Raw genomic sequence first — 15561 nt, forward strand, 5'->3', positions numbered from 1 at the left:
CTTCCTACACTCCTAAGAAATAATTATCCCCCTTTGTAAATGAAATTGCAAATTAAATTAACAATTTCATTTGCAATTTGTAATGAAATTTGTAATTTGTAATGAAATTAACTCACCTGGTTAATGTTGGAGGGAATAAGGGTCCTGTATGGTTGAACACAGAGAAGAGAGCAAGGCTGATGCTCCTAGGGGCCCTGGCAATTGTTTCTCATCTTGGTATGTAAGTGATAAAGGATAGACATCTGCTCTTTCCATCTGAAATCACCATTTGGAGATCAGCACAATTCTACACACTTCAACATAATTTTGAGGTAACTGTAATTGGAGTAGAAGTTAGGAGATACAAACGTATCCCAGATGCTGCTCTGCTACTAATTTGTCTAGGATAAATCACTTAATATCTTAATAAATCTCTGTCCTGATGTGTAAGATGGGTACAGTACCTACTCTACATCCCCCTCATTTTTGTAAGGATGGGATGAGCTTTGCCTGTGAATGGGTAGTACCTGTTGAGATGGAGCTAGCCAAGAGAACGTCCAAGTATGTGAGTGGAGAACTATGAGGTGCTCCCATGGTACAAATGGAAGCCATGAAGAAATGGAGACAGCTGGAGAAAGCAGTGTGAGTATAAGGCATGCAGAATATGGTACCAACAAAAATTGCATATCTATTAGAAGAATGCAGATATTTGCCCAATAATATTTCTTTTCAGTCAGTCTACCATCCAGACACACCATATTCTTACGCATCAGCAAAGGGAAGCAGCAGATACTCAATGCGGTGGCCAGACTTGCCTGACTTGCTCCCATTCCAATCCAGTTCACGTGAACATTGGCTCTACTTCTATACACTGGTTTCGACATTTTAATGTGGCCCTCAGCTTGACTCTTCAAGCCCCTTGCAGGAATCTGACCTAGGCTTTCCATGAGGCTGCCTTGTACTAAAGTCTTGGCAGTTGCCTATTGACTATGGCCTGGCCTACACTGAGCTTATGTTGTTCGCCTAAGGAGCAAATTAAGAAGCAGAACTACAGGAAATTTGCTGGATCCCTGAGATTTTCTCATCTGTCACTTTTTGTGACAATGTGGGAATCGTTCATATTGCAATCGTTCATAGTGATCGTTCGTATTGCAACTCTGAAGATAAAGTGTTCTAGAATTGTGGCATGGTATAAGACGGGAAGGATCTAGGGAGTGAGCAGAAGGAGAAAGCAAAATATGGAGGCATTGGTTTTTTTTGTGAGTTCTCAGGGGAAGAAAACAAAACTTGTACAAGCTCCTGGGAGGAGAAGATGGGGCAGGGATCAAGCTTTGGGGCGTATGCTGGACTTGAGTCTTGGGTCTCCCTCTTGAGGCAAAAAGCAGCTACTCAGAGGGACAGAGTAGAGTGTGGGAACCCTGATTATGAATTCAGTGGAAGGATGCTATTTATAGTGTACATATTTCTGCAGGCAAGGAGTTCACTGTGAAGTCCCACGGAGGAATTAGATTTGGCATGGCGGTTCTGGCAGGGGGGAAGAACTGCCCGAGGAACGTGGTGGGCTTGAATCAAGCAGGTCAGGGTCAGAGGCTCTATTCATTCTATTCATGAATGAAAGGGCAAGTATAGAAAACACTGGGACTTTGTTTAGGAGGGATTTTGCTTGTGGTAACAGTTCCAGTAAAGCAGCTTGGTTTGAGGTTTGAACTTGGCAATCTGAATGGGAAGTTGGGCTGTGGCAAGTTGGAGGATGGTTTCTCCTACCTGCTAAGAAAGTTTGTTTTTGTTGTTATTTTTTTAAAGGATGGAGAAGGGGGATCATAACTGGAATGAGGATGAATCAAAGAATGAAAAAGTGATATCATTTGTGCGTGGCAAAGTACCATTAAATCAAGTATTTTGTCTTTTAAAGATTTTACTTATTTATTTGATAGAGTGAGAGAGTGCAAGCAGGGGGAGCACAAGCAGAGGGAAAGGGAGAAGCACGAGAGGCTCAATCCCAAGACCCTGGGATCATGACCTGCACTGAAGGCAGATGTCTACCCTACTGAGCCACCCAGGTGCCCCTAGAAGATAAAGTGCTTTGATTGTGGAAATCAAGGATACTAGATCACTGAATTTATATAAGCATTTGAGAAAGAGAGCCTATATAAGAATTGTTAAAAAAGTTTTAGTTAAAAGAATGTAATTAAGCACTTTAAAATCTTAGCTCAAAGAAAAGGAAAATTATAATCTTAGGCCATTTAGACATTGAAATGAGATTATCACACACAAAAATTTATCGTCAAAATTAGGCAAAGAGATGCTTTTCCCAAGAGATGCTTTAATGGATCACTTGGTTTTCAAAAACATTTTTCCGTGGCTTGGTGTATTTCGGTAGCCTTACTTCGTCCTGATGATTGGATCGATTAGCCTAGTACTTCACTACCTGCTGGTCTCTTGGCATGAGGATCCTAAAGGAACCAGATGGAAGTTCTAGCTTTGAGTTTAGTGGGATTCTTTCCCTCTTACCTGATGGATGGAAGCTTTTCTCTCCTGGGACCCAAGATCTCTAAACCTACAGAGCTCAGAAACAGGAATCACATATTCTCACAGGTGAGTCACTGTGAGTGATGGACAGTGGTTTTACTCCTCTTTCAATCATTGTATCTTGAACCTGTATATTCTGTATGTGGAGATTCAGCAACATATACTCTGCATTGACTTAGGATGTATATTACATTCTGGAGAGGGTGCCCCATTGTCTCATCTCCCCACAGGCCTCCCAGTTGTACCTTCAAAAGACCATCCCCTTGCTCTGTCAGGCCATTGAATTCTGGGTGATGTGATAGGACTAGTGGATCTAATGACCATGCCTGCACCCAGTGTTGTGCTTTCTTTTGTAAAGTAGGTACATTGGTCCAATGTGATATTTGTGGCACTTGGTCAGCAGATCAAATATTGTACCCTAAAATAGTGGTGCTGGCTGAGGCCTGCAGACAGGAAAGGCAGTCTTATGCCCAGAATGTGTTTCAAGTCCATTCAGGATGAATCCTGCCCCTTCTGGGATGCAAAGTAATCATTGCTTGACTCCTTGAGGGATGGTACCATTTCAGGAACTCAGCATGTGTGTCTTTTGCTGGTAGGTTAGACATTTGGTGGCAGCAGTGGCTAGATCAATCCTGGTGACTGGGAGCCCACACCGTTAGGCCCATGCACAGCCCCATCCCTGTTTCTGTGGCTGCTCTGTTCCCGTATGCACTGTGGTGGTGGCTGATGCAGCCGTTGGGGTGGCTGATGCAGAGACTGGCTAGCATCTACTAGATAAGTCAGTCATCCTGCTTGCCTGGTTGTTTAGTCCTTTTTTCATGGTAGATACTGTCTGGTGGGTTAGTTAACATGAGAAGTCAAGATCTTCCCATTTTGTGCCTACTTGTGTAGATGCATCTTCATTCTTTTTCCGCAGATCTCTGTGTTTATCATCTTCCAGTCTTTCTCCTTTAGGCTCCGACATACCACTGGCCTTAAGTTCATATATGTTCTTACCTTGAGTCACTTCTCACTCCATACAAAGTGCATTACCAGGTATATCTTCTGAAGCTCCACTCTTTGGGAGGAGTTTCTGCACCATTGCCTTTCTAGGTCACCTCTGAGTAGGACTGTTGTATAGTAGCTGTTTATTTTCACCCTGCACCCACATATGGAACGGACACATCTGTGATCCAAGCTTTGTCATTTTTCTGTTGTCATTTGGTTCCATGGGAGACTCTTAAAGGACCCCATCCTTGTAGCCATCGATTTGAGCTAAGGGTGAATCACTGATGTAATAGCAATGAATGAAATAGAATCTAGGCCACCTGCTTGTGCTGCTTGCTTGTGCTCTCTGGCCCTGCTTGCTGGGACAACATTCATCATGTGAGGAATTGTTGCTGGGCATGCCTGACCTAACTTGATAGGTTTGCCAGAACCTAGTTCATGATGAGCACTTCTGGCCACATAGTCATTTGATGTCCCATCGTCAGGCATTGCACCTCTACTAGCAGCCAGTAGCGTATAGGAACCGGTTTTCAAAAGACATCACTCCACCACCACAGATGGCATGACCGTGCTCTAGCACTCTAGGGGGCTGCGCTCTGATTCTTCCATTGGTGCTTACCATAAACTCCACAGGGCATTTTTTCCCCTCATGCCAACACCTTCAATTCCATGGGGTCTTCCTGGTAATATTGACTAAGTGGGAGGCCTGCTTTTATTACAACTTGGTCCTGCCTTGCTAAAGCCTTTCCTGCTCTGGGACGTACTCAAAACTGCCCATCAGGTCACTCGGTCAGAGGAGCAGAGCAGTATTTTCAAATATGGAGAATAGTGTCTCCAGAATCTGGACTATCAGTCATTGTATATCCTCCTTATAAGGCAGGAGGTGTGAGATGCAGAAGTTTGCCCTTTACTTGGAAGACCTGTATCAGCATCCATGGATCGCCACCGAATTCCCTGATATGACAGGTCCCTGAATCTTTAGAGTCTCCTGTTTTCTGGAGATATGTTTTCCTAAGGCCTCCAACATACTTAGTACTTCTTACTTATCTTGCCTAATATGGTGGTTCAGTGTGATATTCTGAAAAATGTCCATTAGATTCCAGTCTCTCTGGGTTACAGTGTGACAGAGGTCGGGAGAGTTAACTTAGTACCAGGGCAAAATGGTGCATATATTCTATTGCCTGTTCCAACGTGAAGAGAACTATTTCTGATCCTTCTTCCTGATGTGGGTGGAAACCACCACATTCACCAGATCGGTGGCTAGATACCATGTATTTGAGGCCATGCTGATCTGCTCTAGAAAAGGCACCACACCTGGCACAGCAGCTTTAATTGGAGCTACAACTAGACTAAGTTTGATGTCATCTTCCAGGATCTGTCTGGTTTTCCTGGTAGTCAAACTAAGTAATTAAATGGGAATATAATATAATGGGAATGTAATATATATTATATTATGTTGTATTGTATTTATTATATTATATTATATTATATTATATTATATTATATTATATATATTATAGTAGCAGAGGACTATTACCTCTGCATTCTGGGTCATGATGAGGGTCTTTAGGGTGACACTAATCTCTGCCATTTCCCGCATGACATAACCATGTTTCTATTCATAATTTTTGGCTGGAAAGGGGCTGTTTCAGCAGTTTTCACTTGATCTTCCCTACTAAAGTAGCTCTTACTTACTCCAAAGGCCAAGGAACACATGTAGAGATTTTGTCAACCACCAAGCATGTCCATTACATTTATACATTTAGCATCCAAGGATATTTTCATAGAATGGATCTGTGGGCCCAGGGGAAGCAAGACTGCAAGCAAGATTAGGCCCAGCACTCCATTTATTACTTGGCTCTCAGAAGTTCCTATTTTAATGGGGCCATGAGTATTTTTTATGTGCCCAGATATCAACTTCGACCCTTTGTACAATAGTCCTTGAAACGCTGGTGTATTTTACTTTTCCCCAGTATATAATTACCTGAATAAGTGGCCTTAGGTCTTTTTAGAGAACAATTGGGGGAATTATTATTGTGCATACTTGCTGAGGTGTTGCAGAATTGTTCCTTCTGAGTATCCAACCTCTCTTTGAGTTAATGGCTTCCGAGTTTAAAAACTAGGCCTCTTGGTTTGGTTCTATCATCTTTACTTCTACCAATGAATCTGATTTTTTAATAGTATTTCCTTTCCTTTGCCCTGGCCTGCAATGGACAGCCTCTCTTACCAGCCCATGACTTATTGCCTTACTGCTTTGGTAAATGGAGTGTCCTCTGGATCCCACTGCAGAACATAATCACCAGGTGAGCTTTCTGGCCCTACAAAGTATATCCACTCTAGCTGCTTACTTCCCTGGACTTTGAAACCGCTTATTTTATCATCTGTTAAGGCTGTTTTGATATTTGTACTTTATTTAGTATGAGCTCTTTTCTTCTCTGATCTTCTAAGAGCAATCCTAGTAGTGTGCTAGTGCCATTTCCTAGGCCAGAATATTAAATTAGCTCCTCTAATGTAGGAGAGTGTCCTCCTGCTGATAAACTCTTTCTTTCCCTACTTGATGTTCTTTTGTACTCTTGTTCCAGCACCCTCAGTATCCAGTCCCATACATATGCTTCAGCTCATTATTAGTAGAAGTTAAGCTAGAGCTATAGTATCTTGGGGATATAGTTTCCTCCCTTTGCAGGCTCAGCACCATCATCCAGGTAACCTCGTCTCATTGTTCTCTTGCCCAGCAGGGAAGGTGGGGGAAGAACTTGAGGGAGGGTACATGTTGCCTTGCAGGACAGAAGCCTCTGCTTTATCTTTAAGCAAGGGGAGCTCTAGACGACTAGGGAGCAGTGGGTCACTCCTATAGGCTCAGATCGGTTAGGGGGATCTGGGATGTTAATGTTTTCGAGTGTATTGATCCAAATGATCCATTTCAAATTTCAGGATCCCACTCCTTCCCCATCAGAGCCCTGACCTTGGTACAGCAGACTTACCAGGGCTGAGAATTCACTTTATCTGGAGCTTTGCTACTTTTATAATTAAGTCTTGGGCTTGATCCTTAACCTCCTCCTTCCCCTAGAGATCAGGAATCGTAGCCTCTTTACATGCTGCCAGAGAGGTCCTCTGATTTTCACTCTCAGCTTTCAATTAGTGATTAATTACTCTTAGCCTTTTCTTGTCTCTCTCCAGTGCATCAGTGCCACTCACCAAGCCATTAGATTCCATTGTCTTCCTAATTAGTACCTTCTCAGAACCTCTCACAACTTAAACTACTGCGCCTGCCAGTGCATTTTCTTCCCAGGGGAGCCTATCCCAGGTTGTCACTGGTGAAAACCTTTAGGAATCTCAGTGCTACAGCAAGCCTGTAGTTTCTACTGCTCCACCTACTACTAGGAATGGGGTCCTCATTGCCAGGTGGGTAGTGGGTGATCCAGTTCCAAAACTCTCATTTTAGTTTAGTCTTCTTCCTCAGGCGATCTTCCTCACATCACTCTTGACAACAGCAGTCTTAATACCCTGGGAAGTAGACTCTGAAATGGAGGCTTACATGGAGGAAGTTTATTGGTGAGTGCTTTTAGGATCAATACCTTAGGGGGAGTGGAAGGAGGTGTCAGACTGTGATGCAATTGCCACAAGAACCACATCCATTTCCATGGGGAGCCTTGAAGCTGAGCTGGTTCCTCAGAATTTCCTGCTTTGATGCAAGGAATCTGGACCTTGATACCCCTAATCTACCAGTCACTGGACAAGGACTGTCTGTGGGAAGAGTGTGACTTGGAGCAAGGCAGCTTTCCTGCTAAGCAGTTCCAGAGGGGAACTCAGCTTAAATTCACCAGCCATTACCGCCCAGGAGCTAGGGAAGTGAGTGTACAAGCCACAAAGGGGCACCTGAGCAACATATCACAACAGCCATTACAGTTCCTGTGTACTAGGGATAACCAATAAAAACTATGATGAGAAAGACAGTCCTATTAATAATAAAGTGTGTTCATATAAATTTAATGACATGTTAAAGACTTATTAAAAAAACTTTTTTTGAGAAATATCTTGATAAATGAAAGTACTTATTACCTCATTTCTGAATAAGAGAACTCTTTAAAAGTGCTAATTCTTTTCAAACAGAAAAAGATATTTAGATATTCTATTAGAATAGAATATCTAAAAATAGACTTAATATATATAAGAATTTGCATAAGATAAGAATGGTTCCTAAATATCACTGGGGAAAGAAGAACTATTTAATACATGTTTTTTTTGAAAAAGATTTATTTATCTATTTGAGAGAGAGCGAGAAAAAAAGTGAATGGAGGGAGGGGCAGAGGCTGCAGGAGAGAGAGAATCCTCAAGCAGACTCCCCGGTGAGCAGGGAGCCCCATGCGTGGCTCTATCCCAGGACCCCAAGATCATGACCTGAGCCAAAGGCAGATGCTTAACCAACCGAGCCACCCAGGCACCCCTAATAAATGGTTTTTAAATAAATGGCTAGACATTTGGGGCACAAATGAAGATTTTCTATCTTGTGTCATATGCAGATTAAGTTTTATATGAATGTAGGATTTATTGAGAAAGAAGAATCCATAAAAATATTAGAAGAAAATAAGGATACTTTCAAAAAATCATCCATTGGTGGGGAAGACATTTAAGACATAATACAAAAAGCAGATCATATGTAAGAAAAAATACATTTTATTACTAAAGAAAGACTATTGCTTCATAAAGAATATTGAAAATGTAAAAGTAAGCGAAAAATAGGAATAAAATATTGAATAAAATATGAGGATAGGTCTAATATTCTCAAGGTATAAAAGAACTCCTATATTTTAAGAAAAAGACAAGCACCCTAGAAAGAAAATCTCCAAAGTATTGTGAGCAGATAGTTCACTAAAGTGAGAAATAAAGTCAATAAACATATCAAAAATATCAGTACCTACTAGTAGTTAAATATATACAACTGAAAGCAAAAAATCGCATTTTTTACATATGAAATTGATTAGTTTGTGGAAAATTTTAATACCTACTATTGTCCTGGATGTGGAAAGTGTGCATGCTCATCTCCAGAGAATGTAACTTGGTGTAAATTTATAGAGAATGTAAAGCCCTTATGAAAGGTAATTGTTATCTGTATCTTCAAATTTAATTCGTACCTCTTTTTTAAAATTCATACTGTTTGACCTAGCAGTTCCATTTCCAGGAATGAGTCCTAAAGAAACAATTATTGATGTGCATAAAGATTCCCCTACAGCAATGTTCAGTATACAGTTGTTTTTAATACCAAATGTTGGAAACAGCCTGTGTCTCATAATAGACATTTTTTGAATTAATAATAGCTTATCTATATCATGAAATACTACACAGTCTTTAAAAATAATGTTGCAGTACAATATTTAGTGATGTAGAAAAATGTGCACAGGAAGATGTTAAGTGAGTTTATTAGCAAGCAGTAAAATGGAATGCACAGATGATTTCCCCTTTCCTTTGCTAACAATAGGGGGAAAAGAAGCCCTGCACATATGGGCTCAGGGATGGTGGGGATTGTTTTTTATTGGCCAGGTTTTGGATAAATTCAATTTTTTTCTTTTTTTCTTCTTTCTGTATTTCCTACAGTGTTCTGTGAATCAAGTTCACCATGAGTACCTTAAAAAAGAAAATGAAAACAAGTTCTGTGTTAAGTTAGTCCTGATTCCACCCTGATACTGTTCTGATGACTTTAGAAAATTAGATCTAGGTGAGAAAGAAAAAGAAAATAAAGCCATAGAATCCAGGTTGACCCCACAGGTCCTTCTCTGATGAGCTCAGATTTTAAAAGATGTATAAAAATATAAAAGAATAAAACCTAAACCAGGGATGCATCAAATAGAATGTCTAGTATTTTTTTTAAAAAATGAGAAGAAAAATTTAAAGAAGTCAGAAAGCTGAAGCTCAGAGTGAACGTAGGCTTTCAAAAATGCATGGGGAAAAGGATCGAAAACTAAGCATGGAATAAGAAGAAAAGAATCCCTTTGGCCGAGTGCTTGGCAGCACCAGGGTACTGTTGATGAATGGTCAGTACAGTGCAAACTCCATCAGAGCTATTTTACATTCATCTTTTCTGCCAAAAGGGACGATGCTGGGGCTGTAAAAGGAAGAACAAACATAAGTAGGAAGGAACTGAGACCCAACATGAATGAACAGATCCGGGGACCTCCCTGCTCTGGATGAATTCTAATTTCCTGGCTGGAGCAGATGCCTTTCTATGTTCTTGTACAAGAGAGAGCAGGTCACTGCCAGTGTTCGTGGACCAACTGTGGTGGGAAGCAGATGGGACGTGGGCAAGTACAGAGCCTTGTTTCAAAAAGGAAAGGAAGGTGAGACCCTTAAACTTCAGTCTAGTGGGCAGGATCCTCAAATCATTAAAGGGAGGGTTCTGAGGAGACCAGAATAGGAGGCAAATACCCTCTTAAATAAAGGTGAAGTACATGGGAAAGAAATAGCACAAATGAGAGACACCCATGTTGACACTGCAGGTGATGAGAGGTGAGAGCAAGCAGGTCAAGGAATAATAAAGATGCCACCTACACACAGCTTGTAGGGTGTTAGGAGATGGTGTATGAGAGAAATGGAATAGAACGGGAGTTTTTGATGTAATTGTTTTAGGAAAAGTGCAGGGGATGGGGCAGGGCTGTGGACTAATTCTGGCATTTCAATCAAAGATGCAGAAATTGGTGATTCAATGCAGGCATCTAAGCTTAAGAAATGAATTGGAGAAGTCTGGAAGGATTCTCATGACTGTGGGCCTCACTGCTGTGCTGCATGTGGAGTTAAGTTTGTTGATGGTCTGTTCCATTTTGGGGGCAGCTGTTTTCAGTGGCTAATAGGAGAAAGATGATGAAATAACAGCCACAATAAAAGGAGGAGATGCTGCAACTTTTATAGAAAAGAAAGATGAAATCCATTATAAACTCCCACGTTTTCACCTTTTTTTCTTTTTTCCTTCCTCTCTTCTTCCACCCCTCTTCAAATATTTATTAAGCTACTACTGTAAACAAAGTTATGTTAAACGCTGAGAATATTCTTTCATCTAACAAATACTTATGAATGCTTAAGGCACCTAGGATTCAGCAGTGATTAAGACAGGCAGGGTCCCTGTTCTCATGATGCTTAAAAAATATCTAATGTGGTGAGGAGGGCAGGTGGGGAAGGGGTAGAGGCAACATAAGCAAATGGGCATCATCTATGAGGTTTTGACTGAACTGCTGGGGAGGGGAGGACTATCTGAAAAGGTGACATTTGAGCAAAGAACTACAAGAAGTGAACATGTGATCTGAGGGGAAAGATTTCTCAATTTCCTACCTGAATGATGAAGAGAAGCATGCTGATTATTCAAATAAAGTAGAAGAGGAAAAACCTTGCAGCTAGAAGGAATAGCTTGTGCAAAGGGTAGGGTGATAGGTGGGAAAGAGCGTGACTCGTCTAAGTGACTGAAGGAGGATTGGTTTGAAATATGATGCAGGAGTGGCCAAAGATGAGCTTGCACATAAGGAGGGGTCAAAACACAGCCTTGTAGCCCTACACAGGGATCCAAACTTTCTCTTGATGGCAGTGGGGACTCGTTGATGGCTTTAATCGGGGTAGTGATGTGATCAAAATTTAGTTTTAGATGCGCCTGCTGCAAGAGGTGGTTGCAATTGGATGTGGACAAGAGGAGGAACAAAGCGACCACTTAGGAAGATGTTGTGGTAATTCAGAAAAGAGCTATTGGTGGCCAGAACTAGGCTGATGATGGAGAGGCTTGAAAGGACACAGGTGGAGAGATGAGCTGAGGGTGGAGGGGAGGAGGAGAGGAATTAGGATGACATCCCCATCAAGGATGACATCTGGTGGATTGTGATATATTCACCGAGGAGGTGCAGTAGGTTTGGAGGTGAGAAGGAGGAGTTGGGGGCCAGGGAGAGGAGTGCAGGAGCTCAGGGATGGCATCTGAATAAGGTCAAAATATGTTTGGGCCACGAAGTGATAATGTCAAATGATTTCTGAGTATAAGACTCAGATTGGAGAGGTGACTGGGCCAGATATCAGTATCTGTTGCAAAGGTCAAAGCTGATGAGGCCTGGGTTCAGATCCCTGTTTAGTCACCTTCAAATAAGACCTTTGGATTAAATTTCATAGGTCCCTTTCAGCTTTAAAATCCTGTGCAGGATGAAGAATGAAAATGGAATTTGGAAGACAGACTTTGAAAGCATTTTCTGTACAAATAAAGTAATTTCCATCTTTGAAGTTGATGGCTTGAGACTAACCTAAACTTATCTGTGTGACAGCAGAAGTAGAACCAGGGTGAGGAAGGGCAAGTAAATACTTTCTGTACAAATCACAGGGAAAGCAAGCACAGGTACTCAAAGGATATGGCCACGAGAAGGGAGTCGTGAAGGCTTAAGAAAACAATCTGTTTTGAAACGTGGGCATCATTTGACCAGGATTGGGGGATACGAAAGAAAATTTAAAGGAAAAAGGAAAATGGGGGAGATTTAACATTTTATGAATGAAGATCCTCAGAGGCGATGGAAATGCAAACAGTATACGTGTAACAACACAATAAAGGTTGTAAAAGGGTCAGGGCTGACCAGGAGGGGAAAAAAGCTTTAGGGAAGAAGAAAGGACAGGACAGTGGATGGAGAGAAAGATCTTTTGAGATTTGAGCAACTGGTATGTAATGTTGATAGAAATACTCTTGGTTTGCTTTGCAGTATTAGGACGACTGTAAATACATATCTTATTTATGGGATTTAATGCCTATGAGCATCAAATATGATAGTAGCTGAGAGTTCTTGTAATAGCATAAAGTTTTATATGCATGTGAGGAATTCTTAAGCTTTTTCAGTTAGAAAAGAAAAATATTCTTTTTGATGAGGTTGTATTACTTGATCTTCCCCACTTAAAACCACAAAGGAGTAGATCAGACACGTAAAGGTGTGTTTGTTTCTCACACAATCCCCAGAGAAAGACATGTTCATGTACCTTAAGTGGGGGAATTTGGGCAATTTATTCCAGATAATTTAGGACAATGATATTCAGGTTCCTCTGCGTGTCTTAGCTGTTCTACAGGGAACTGCTGCATCTGTCAATTCTGGTAAAGTCTCAGTTTGAAGATTGTTTCATTCCTGCGAGGTCCTTTGATAAATCAACGAGTGTCTTAATACTCTGTAGACACGAGTAAATGTAATTTGAAGAGAAATAACACTGGGAGGTAGAATTTGGAGAAGATATCATCCCAGCTGACATTGATTCAGGCCAATTGATTGAGAGAGCGACGGAGGGATCCATTACATTCACGGGAGGGAAAGCACATATGTATGAGTGTTTTTTTTTTTTTTTTCTGTTAGCCAGTTAATGCAGCTAATAAGTTCTTGATTTTTACTCTTGATTTTCCTTCCTAGCCTTGCATAAACTCCTTCAGGTCCACCTGGATGACCATCTTCCTTATCACCATCTCCTGGCTCCTGACAAAGCCAGTTTCTGTCGGCAGAGTCATGGGCTGCCAAGTAGCGTTATTTATGGGAAAGAGAAAAGCTGACTCTCTGCTTCCAGGTTTTCCCACGTGCATAGTTGGATGGTCAAGACTGGAGAGGTCAGAGTTACATTAATACTTGCCACGAATTCATTCCTGATCCTTCTCTTCTGTCCTCTCCCGGCTTGGATCTCTGAGTTAGATGTCTGGGTTGTAACAGTTTCCCTGGAGGAGTTGTTCCCTCCCTCCAAGGTGGTTGAGTAACATTTTACATGTGGCAGGCACATGACTGCACATTCTGCCTCTGCATGGGATTGGATGTTGATTGACAGGGCACCAATAGCAACTTTATTTTATATTCCCAGAGCTCAGCAAAGCTGTATTCCTCACCAAGTGGCAAAGGCTGGACTGAAGGCCTGGAGAACCTGGGAGTGTCTGAGTGAGTTTTGATATTTAATTTTACTCTGATTCATTTGAGAGGCAAAAAGGGAAGACTGTGGGTGGTACAGAGCCTCTGGGGTGTAAGTGACACTCTGAAAGCATTCCTTCCCTTCTCGGTGGCTGTTCCCTGATCTAACAGAAACAGAGGACCATAGAGAAAACTCCTCAGCTTTAAAATTTAGCTGGTGTGTTTGGGGAATTGAGGGAGGGGTGCATTCTTCCAAACTGGTAGAAAGACCTCCAACATGGAAGTAAGAAAAACCCTTTAAAATAGCTGAAGACATATTAAAATAAATAGGGCCACCTTGTCTTTCCCCTTTCTGACAAGATTTTTCATGTAGCCATACAAACATGATCACTGTGCCTGGGGATCTCGGGGACTCCACAAACAACTGATGAATTGACTACAGAGGCTCAGAGGGCTGTGCTGATTGTGGCTGGGCCCTGGAGAAGACATGCAGAGTGTTGTGTATTCCCGTGTATAATGGCCCCCCTTCCAACATACCACACTTCACTGGATCTACGGTGCCATCAGATGTAACAGACACCATTTATTTTATCTTCCGTTAAGAAAGAAAAAAGTTATCAATGAAACTATGGTGTGCTCAGACTGTAAGATGCCTCCTAATATTAGAGATATTAATATGCGAATAGTCTCAGGGGTAGGCGAAACACAAGAATAAAATATTGACAAACCCTGGAACGGAAGAGAGAGTCTCTACCCCTTCCTCCAGTTCCCTTTACCAAAACACTGAACTGAGTGCCTTCACTTCCTTGGGTTTCTCTTTGACAGACCAACTAGACTTTAACTGGTTTGCCTTATCAAGTTGGTAAGTAGGAGTGACTTTGGCCTATCTTTTACACACTTTGGAAAGTTAGAATTATCCCCTAAGCCCAGAGATGAGCAAATTTGTAAAGCAGATGGTGTATGCTTTTCAGATGTCTCCATCTTGCTGAACCCAATTCATTTTTGTGACGCTCCATTTATTCTCCCCAATACTATGTGCCTTCATGTCCCATAATGACTGTCCAGGCTGCACTGTGGAACCCTGTCAGTGTGTATTTTGGGGAACTACCCCCAAATTCCTTTATTTTTCATTTTCCAATTCAAAATGTACCTGTCCTAGATAGGGCTGTAGGCCCTTGTTAGGTGACTAGCTAGTTACTCTGAAGTTGAATAGTGATAAGCTGATAATAGCTTAGGTTTATTCCTCCCAAGAAATGCATTTTAAGGCGAATTGGGACCTTGTTGAAGACTTTTAATACTAGAAGCGATTTTAGACAGATCAAAATAGTTGAGAGAATATTTGACCTTTAAGATGTCCACTATTCTTCAAATCAGAGTGTAGGTGACTCCTGAGCAACATGGGTTTGAACTTTGTGGGTCCATTTCTACTTGGGTCTTTCAATAAATACATTGGGAAATTTTTTTCATATTTGTGACAATTTAAAGAAAATTGTAGACAAGCGGTGTATCCTAGAAGTACTGAAAAAATTAAGAACAAGTTAAGTATGACATGGATGCATGAAGTATGTGTAGATACCAGTCTCTTTTATCACTTGGTATCATAAAATATACACAAATCTATTATGAAAAGCTAAAATTTATCAATGGTTACACTCATAAACATTTCCAGATTGTACATGGTGCCACTCATAGTTGAGAGAAAGGTAAACAAATGTAAAGATGCAGTATTAAATCATAACTGCATAAAATTCACTGTAGTACATACTGTACTGCTATAATAATTTCATAGCCTCCTCCTGTTGCCATTGTGGTGAGCTCAAGTGTTGCAAGTATCTGCTTAAAATGCCATGTGATGCTAATCACCTCCACGTGAGCAGTTCATCTCTCCAGTAAATTGTGTATCACAGTAAAAAGTGATCTCTCGCAGTTCTTGGACTATTTTTCATCACGTTTAGTGCAATACCATAAACCTTGAATAACACCATGGGACCCATCCAGAGTGCCATGAGTGATGCTGAAAGTGCTCCCAAGAAGCAGGGAAAAGTCATGACATTACAAGAAAAAGTCAGCTTGCTTGATATGTGTCACAGACTGAAGTCCACAGCTGAGGTTGCCCGCCATTTCAAGATAAATGAATACAGTGTAAGGACCATCATCCAAAACAAAACAGAAGGAAATTTGTGAAGCC

The 15561-nt window shown here is 41.2% G+C and overlaps 1 long non-coding RNA gene across 1 annotated transcript in view; it reads left to right on the forward strand.

The window, feature by feature from the left end:
* Nucleotides 1–15561, forward strand: part of LOC140600386 (uncharacterized) — a 343896-nt gene that overhangs the window by 79753 nt on the left and 248582 nt on the right. The window contains exon 2 of the long non-coding RNA XR_012003649.1: nucleotides 13330–13403. This is a non-coding gene — a long non-coding RNA (uncharacterized lncRNA). The remainder of the gene's footprint in view (nucleotides 1–13329; nucleotides 13404–15561) is intronic.

This window comes from Canis lupus, chromosome 11 (assembly GCF_048164855.1).
Source record: "Canis lupus baileyi chromosome 11, mCanLup2.hap1, whole genome shotgun sequence".
Lineage (NCBI taxonomy): Eukaryota > Metazoa > Chordata > Mammalia > Carnivora > Canidae > Canis > Canis lupus.